General features: G+C 37.0%; 1 long non-coding RNA gene across 1 annotated transcript in view; it reads right to left on the bottom strand.

Annotated features, from left to right (window-relative positions):
* LOC110265970 overlaps positions 1-8,851 on the bottom strand; it is a 14,044-nt gene that overhangs the window by 672 nt on the left and 4,521 nt on the right. The window contains exon 2 of the long non-coding RNA XR_002352689.1: positions 6,220-6,222. This is a non-coding gene — a long non-coding RNA (uncharacterized LOC110265970). The remainder of the gene's footprint in view (positions 1-6,219; positions 6,223-8,851) is intronic.

Genomic DNA, 8,851 nt, shown 5'->3' on the forward strand with positions numbered 1-8,851 from the left:
ACCACGAGCAGATGACGAGAATAGGGTGAGGAGAAGAGGAACGTTGAGTGACGACAGCACCCTCCTGCCGAGGAGAAGAGTTTGGCGACGAAGAGTGGATGGTGGCTGGGTGCTGCTCCAAGGAGGTTTGGGGCTGGGTTCTTCACTCCAGTCTCCAAAGTCAAGGTTGGTATTGTAACTCAAGTCAAGGAGCTCCAAATTTTCTAAACCCCGAAAGCAATCGTGAGTAATGGAGGTGAAGTTATTCTGGGAAAAGTATAGAGATTGGAGGTAGGAGAGGCCTGAAAAGGAAGGCAAAGGGCCACTGAAAAAGTTGTTTCCAAGATCGAGAAAGCGTAAATTGACGAGAGATTCGTTAATATTTAAAGGGATTGTACCGTTGAGCTGCCTTGAATTGAGCTCGATTTTTTCTAGATATCGAGAATTAGTGGTTGGAAAGTAACAGCAAATCACACCAACCCATTCGTACATAATAGTATTATTGTCGAACCAATTAGAGGGAAGATTGTGTATGGCGTTTTCTAAACTTCAACAAGTACACAGCTTCTATATGACTAATCTCATTATCATTATTATTAGATAATACATGCACACACATGATAAAAAAAAGAATAATGCAATCATTTTGAGATGAGCCATCTATGCAATAATTTTGGTATGAACTCTTTGTGTTTTTTTTGTTCTCTCGCATCATGAAAGAAAAAGAATGTTGCTCTCCTTTTATTTTTGTTTAGCTTTCCATAATAGAAAAAAACATGCCTCTCAATGTTGATAGTTTGTTTTGCTTAAAGTAAACTATCATACAAATTCTTGTCCTTTCAATTATCTGACATTTACAAGCATGAATTCTCAGTAAAATTATAGAGCTAGCACTTAGAGTGAGGAATTTATAAGATGAGAGGTCCATTAACTTAGTGCCTTAAGGTTTTGAGTTGGATTTGGTGTCTTCTCATCTTATGTTTTCTTACTTGGTTCCTCTCCGAAGTCTCCCTGTTGGTCGAGAGCTCCCCACGGTGGCCCAACAAGTGGTATCAGAGTCGATGGTTAATTGGTCTGGTTTAAGGAGCTTGTTGGTCCACCGTGGAAAACTCTCGACCACCAGGAAGACTTCAGGGATGAATCAAGTGAGAGAACATAAGATGAGATGCCACCACCATCGGCTCTGATACCACTTGTTGGGCCACCATGGGGAGCTCTCGATCAACGGCGAGATTTCGGGGAGGAACCAAGTGAGAGAATATAAGATGAGAAGACACCATATCCAACTCAAAACCTTAAGGCACTAAGTTAATGGACCTCTCATCTTATAAACTCCTCAAACAATTATGGCATAGATGAAAGAAATTGAATTGTACCCGACAACTTATTATCCTTGGGGTGGTTGAGTTTCAATCTAATTAGCCTGGTTAGTTTTGAAAAAGACTTAGGCAACACTCCCGTTAGATTATTTTCAGAGAGATAAAAAGTTTGCAATACAGGAAAACAATCAAAGATATCCGGCAAGGAGCCTATGAGGATTGTAGTATCGAGTATGATGACGGTAAGGTGTGAGTTGGTATTCAAGTTGGTGGGAAAGGTCTAGGGTGAGAGGTTGGTATTGTAACTCAAGTTAAGGAGCTCCAAATTTTCTAAACCCCAAAAGCAATCGTGAGGAATGGAGGTGAAGATGTTCTGGGACAAGTACAGAGATTGGAGGTAGGAGAGGCCCGAAAAGGAAGGCAAAGGGCCACTGAGAAAGTTGTTTCCAAGATCGAGAAAGCGTAAATTGACGAGAGATTCGTTAATATTTAAAGGGATTGTTCCGTTGAGCTGCCTTGAATTGAGCTCGATCTTTTCTAGATATCGAGAATTAGTGGCTGGAAAGTAACAACAAACCACACCAACCCATTCGCACATAATAGTATTATTGTCGAACCAATTAGAGGGAAGATTGTGTATGGCATTTTCTAAACTTCAACAAGTACACAGCTTCTTTATGACTAATCTCATTATCATTATTATTAGATAATACACGCGCACACATGATAAAAAAAGAATAATGCAATCATTTTGAGATGAGCCATCTATGCAATAGTTTTGGTATGAACTCTCTATGCTTTTTTTGTTCTCTCGCATCATGAAAAAAGAAGAATGTTGCTCTCCTTTTATTTTTGTTTAGCTTTCCATAATAGAAAAAACATGCCTTTCAAAGTTTGGTAGTTTGTTTTGCTTAAAGTAAACTATCATACAAATTCTTGTCCTTTCAATTATCTGACATTTACAAGCATGAATTCTCAGTAAAATTATAGAGCTAGTACTTAGAGTGAGAAGTTTATAAGATGAGAGGTCCATTAACTTAGTGCCTTAAGGTTTTGAGTTGGATGTGGTGTCTTCTCATCTTATGTTCTCTCACTTGGTTCCTCCCCAAAGTCTCTCCATTGGTCGAGAGCTCCCCACAGTGGTCCAACAAGCGGTATCAGAGCCGATGGTTAATCGGTCTAGTTTAAGGAGCTTGTTGGGCCACCGTGGAGAGCTCTCGACCACCAGGGAGATTTCGGGGAAGAATCAAGCGAGAGAACATAAGATGAGATGACACCACCATTGGCTCTGATACCACTTGTTGGGCCACCATGGGAAGCTCTCGATCAACGGCGAGATTTCGGGGAGGAACCAAGTGAGAGAACATAAGATGAGAAGACACCACATCAAACTCAAAACCTTAAGGCACTAAGTTAATGGACCTCTCATCTTATAAACTCCTCAAACAATTGTGGCATAGATGAAAGAAATTGAATTGTATTCGACAACTTATTATCCTTTGGGTGGTTGAGTTTCAATCTAATTAGCCTGGTTAGTTTTGAAAAAGACTTAGGCAACACTCCCGTGAGATTGTTTTTAGAGAGATAAAAAGTTTGCAATACAGGAAAAGAATCAAAGATATCCGGCAAGGAGCCTATGAGGTTTGTAGTCTCGAGTACGATGACGGTAAGGCGTGAGTTGGTATTGAAGTTAGTGGGAAAGGTCTAGGGTGAGAGGTTGGTATTGTAACTCAAGTCAAGGAGCTCCAAATTTTCTAAACTCTGAAAGCAATAGTGAGGAATAAAGGTGAAGTTGTTCTGGGACAAGTACAGAGATTGGAGGTAGGAGAGGCCCGAAAACGAAGGCAAAGGGCCACTAAGAAAGTTGTTTCCAAGATCGAGAAAGCGTAAATTGACGAGAGATTCGTTAATATTTAATGGGATTGTTCCGTTAAGCTGCCTTGAGTTGAGCTCGATCTTTTCTAGATATCGAGAATTAGTGGCTGGAAAGTAACAGCACATCACACCAACCCATTCGCACATAATAGTATTATTGTTGAACCAATTAGAGGGAAGATTGTGTATGGCATTTTCTAAACTTCAACAAGTACACAGCTTCTTTATGACTAATCTCATTATCATTATTACTAGATAATACACGCGCACACATGATAAAAAAAAAGATGCAATCATTTTGAGATGAGCCATCTATGCAATAGTTTTGGTATGAACTCTCTGTACCTTTTTTGTTCTCTCGCATCATGAAAGAAGAAGAATGTTGCTCTCCTTTTATTTTTGTTTAGCTTTCCATAATAGAAAAAATATTCCTTTCAAAGTTTGGTAGTTTGTTTTGCTTAAAGTAAACTATCATACAAATTATTGTCCTTTCAATTATCTGACATTTACAAGCATGAATTCTCAGTAAAATTATAGAGCTAGTACTTAGAGTGAGGAGTTTATAAGATGAGAGGTCTATTAACTTAATGCGTTAAGGTTTTGAGTTGGATGTGGTGTCTTCTCATCTTATATTCTCTCACTTGGTTCCTCTCCGAAGTCTCCCCATTGTTCGAGAGCTCCCACGGTGGCCCAACAAGTGGTATCAGAGTCAATGGTTAATCGGTCTGATTTATACATATATCTGTCATTGTCTCAGCGCAACTGCTATATTGCCCTGTTCTCCTTTCTCTTTTTTTTTTTGCTCCCACCCTTTCTTCGCCCAATTATAATTAATTATCACCAAGCACTATTATCACAATTTTCAATCTGATCTATCACTTTGATCTATAACCATCTATTGTGTTAACTTTTATGAGTTATTAAAATGTTATTAAAACAATTCGTTTTTGTCTCTTTTAAATATCTAGATATATAAAAATAATAATTTTTTATTGACGCGCGTGTTAAGTAATTTTATTGTTCTATTAATAAAAAATTTAAGACATAAAGCATTAAAAAATTTTGTTCTTAAAGAATATACCCCTTTGATAAGCTTTGGATTTTCTTTGGCACCTTTCACTCAAATTATATATTATATAATAATAATTAAATATCTTTGAATTTAAATTTGATATCCGTAACTTATTAATTCAAGAAAATTGTAATAAAATCTTCGCAACTTTACAATTTATATATGTATGAACCTTAGCTTTTTCCATGGTATAAATGCATCTTAGTCTTTATATAATTAATTAAAGTAGATAGACATATATAATCAATAATAATTTAGGTAGCGTTTGTTTTCAGAAATAGAACATAAAGACATGGACAATAAATGTTTAAAAAATATTTGGAAGTAGAGACATAGATACTGAACACATTATTTTCGAGACAGTTTTTTATATTTTTGTGCCCATTCTTTTACGAAGGACAATGATGGACACAGGATTTAAGAAGGTAGACATTGATTTTTTTATGAAATTTTTTTTCTTTTTGTCCATAGATATTTTTTTATTATTCCACTATTACCCCTTCTTATTTTCTCTAATTTGAGTTTCTTCTCTAATCGTCATTCTCAGATAGGCTCTCTTAATTCTTTCTCCATTTTTGCATTCTTTCTTATTTTTTTCAGATACTCTCTTCTCCTTGTACAATCTTTTACTTGATTGGATAATTAATTTCTTCCTTCTTATCATTTATTCTCTTCTCTTTGGCATTTTATTCTTCTACTTTATGTTTATTTATTTTTTATTTTGTTACTTTAATACCATTTTTATCTTATTGGTTCATAGACCAATTCTTCTTGTGATTTTCTGCACTCTTACATACTTTTATTCTTTATTAAATTAATTTGTACTGAATTTGGAATCACATGGCTATTTTAGTTATTTCGCATAATATTTTAATCTTGTTCATGTCTATTCAAACATAATACAGGACATTAAATTAGTGTCATGTATATCGTATCCAAACACAATATACAAAAGATCATTTTTAGTGTCTCCGTTCTATTGTCTCTGCCTCAGTGTCATGTTCTGTCTTGTCTCCAAAAATAAACACAGCCTTAGAGACATGAGGATATAGAAAAGGGTTGTCTCCATATGAAAATGATGTTTCCTTTTTTTGTTTTTTCTTCTTCCTATTTAAGATGATGAATTAGGAAAAAGAAATATAACAAGAGATGAAAAAGGAAGCATACTACTAAGGAGTAGGAATATGGTATGTAACATTACATAGAGTAGTATATTTAATTAGCTATATAATATTATATTGAATTTTGAATTGACAAGTTTGATGAAAAATTCAAAACAATAAAAAAGGGGGATTTTTCACTAAAATAAAATAAAAAATTTATTATTTTTCAAAATCCCACTTTTCAACTTTAATTTTTTAAATACGATTTTTTTTTTGTCTAAAGCAAGTTCACCAAACCCCCAGCAAACTCTATAATTTTTATAGAATTCACCTTTCCCTGGAGATATAAAACCATGCCAAAACAACAGAAAGTGTCGTCTTACCTTTCATCGGAGAGAATGTGGGCGGGATAAGACCACCATTCTCACATCACACCGTAACCATGAACAAGTGGGATAGAACCACCATCCTTGTCTGGTGTAGCTGACAAATCAATACACAAGTGGGACGAAACCTACGACCTTGTCACACAAGCAGGACAAACCTCTGACCTTTCCAATTCAATCTTTCAGACCACATTCAGTCGATAATCAATACGCAAGCGAGACGAAACTCACAACCTTGCCACTAAATAATCATTATCAATCACGAACACGTAAGCGGGACAAAACCTCCGTTTTTGCCAATTCACAACCACTTTTCAATCAAACATAATCATAATTATAACCAAAATTGAAATCAAACTGATAAACCATTATTTTATGATTTATATTGTGTTTAATTGAGTGGTTTTATCAAGTATTTACCTACTTTTTCATATAGATTGGATGAATTTTATAATTCCTTCCTAGTGTTGTTTATGGTTGAAAACTTTCTTCCTAAAAACCTTTAATTAGTACATTTTAACTCTCCTTTATACCACTCGATGCCGTGATCCGTATGTTAAGTGTTTCAGACTTCATAGGGCAGGAATGGCTTGGAGAATGGAGAGGAAGCTTGCAAAAATGGAAGGAACAAGAGAAACTAAGGAGATGACCAGCGAACACTGACGCGATCGCATGGCTCACGCGAGCGCACGAAATGAAGAAATCGCAGCGACGCGAACGCGTGCCTGACGTAAACGCGTGGAGTGGAGTCTGCATGAATGACGCGAACGCGTGGACGACGCGTACGTGGTGCACGAATTGTAAATCACACTTATCACAACTCGTACCACTAACCAGCAAGTGCACTGGGTCGTCCAAGTAATACCTTACGTGAGTAAGGGTCGATCCCACGGAGATTGTTGGCTTGAAGCAGGCTATGGTTATTTTGTAATTCTTAGTCAGAAAATTAGTAATAAAAATGATTGGGTTTATGAAGAGTAAATAGCATAAATTAAATAATACTTGTTATGCAGTAATGGAGAACAGATTGAGGATTTGGAGGTGCTCTGTCTTCCGAATCTCTGCTTTTCTACTGTCTTCTTCTTCACGCACGCAAGGCTTCTTCCATGGCAAGCTGTATGTTGGTAGATCACCGTTGTCAATGGCTACCATCCATCCTCTCAGTGAAAATGGTCCAAATGCGCTGTCACCACACGGCTAATCATCTGTCGATTCTCGATCATGTTGGAATAGGATCCATTGATCCTTTTGTGTCTGTCACTACGTGGTGCACGAATTGTAAATCACACTTTTCACAACTCGTACCACTAACCAACAAGTGCATTGGGTCGTCCAAGTAATACCTTACGTGAGTAAGGGTCGAATCCCACGGAGATTGTTGGCTTGAAGCAATCTATGGTTATCTTGTAATTCTTAGTCAGGATATCAATTATAATTATCAGTTTGGATTGCGAAAAATAAAAGAGCATGAATTAAATACTTGTTATGCAGTAATGGAGAATATGTTGGAGTTTTGGATATGCTTTGTCTTCTGAATCTCTGCTTTCCCCCTGTCTTGTTCTTCACGCACGCAAGGTTCCTCCTATGGCAAGCTGTGTGTTGGTGGATCACCGTTGTCAATGGCTACCATCCGTCCTCTCAGTGAAAATGGTCCAGGTGCGCTGTCACCGCACGGCTAATCATCTGTCGGTTCTCACTCATGTTGGAATAGGATCCGTTGATCCTTTTGCGTCTGTCACTATGCCCAACCCTTGTGAGTTTGAAGCTCGTCACAGTCATTCAATCCCTGAATCCTACTCGGAATACCATAGACAAGGTTTAGACTTTCCAGATTCTCAAGAATGCTGCCAATGGATTCTAGCTTATACCACGAAGATTCTGATTAAGGAATCCAAGAGATACTCATTCAATCGAAGGTAGAACGGATGTGGTTGTCAGGCACACGTTCATAGGTTGAGAATGGTGATGAGTGTCATGGATCATCACATCCATCGTATTGAAGTGCGAATGAACATCTTAGATAGAAACAAGCGTGTTTGAATAGAAAACAGAAATAATTGCATTAATTCATCAGGACACAGCAGAGCTCCTCACCCCCAATAATAGAGTTTAGAGACTCATGCCGTCAAAGAGTACAAATTTTAGATCTGAAATGTCATGAGGTACAAAATAAATCTCTAAAAGTTGTTTAAATACTAAACTAGTAACCTAGGTTTACAGAAAATGAGTAAACTAAGATAGATAGTGCAGAAATCTACTTCTGAGGCCCACTTGGTGTGTGCTGGGGCTGTGACTTGAGATTTACACGTGCCTAGGCTGTTTCCAGAGTTAAACGCCAGGTTGTAACATGTTTCTGGCATTTAACTCCAACTTGTACCCTGTTTCTGGCGTTTAACGCCAGAATACAACATGGATCTGGCGTTGAACGCCAGTTTAAGTCATTTATCCTTGAGAAAAGTATAGACTATTATATATTGCTGGAAAGCCCTGGATGTCTACTTTCCAACGCAATTAAGAGCGCGCCATTTAAATTCTTGTAGCTCCAGAAAATCCATTTCGAGTGCAGGGAGGTCAGAATCCAACAGCATCTGCAGTCCTTTTTCAGCCTGAATCAGATTTTTGCTCAGCTCTCTCAATTTTAGCCAGAAAATACCTGAAATCATAGAAAAACACACAAGCTCATAGTAAAGTCCAGAAATATAAATTTTGCCTAGAAACTAATAAAAATATCCTAAAAACTAACTAAAACATACTAAAAACTACATGAAATTACCCTAAAAAAGCGTATAAAATATCCGCTCATCACAACACCAAACTTAAACTATTGCTTGTCCCCAAGCAACTAGACAAATAAAATAGGATGAAAAGAAATCAAGAAGCAATAATATCTCATATTTTTAAGTGAAGCTCAGATTCTAATCAAATGAGCGGGACTGGTAGCTTTTTGCTTCCGAACAGTTTTGGCATTTCACTTTATCCTTTGAAATTCAGAATGATTGGCATCCATAGGAACTCAGAATTCAGATAGTATTATTGATTCTCCTAGTTTAGTATGTTGATTCTTGAACACAGCTATTTTATGAGTCTTGGCCGTGGCCCTAAGCACTTTGTTTTCCA

The sequence above is a fragment of the Arachis ipaensis genome, chromosome B08 (assembly GCF_000816755.2).
Source record: "Arachis ipaensis cultivar K30076 chromosome B08, Araip1.1, whole genome shotgun sequence".
Taxonomy (NCBI): Eukaryota; Viridiplantae; Streptophyta; class Magnoliopsida; order Fabales; family Fabaceae; genus Arachis; species Arachis ipaensis.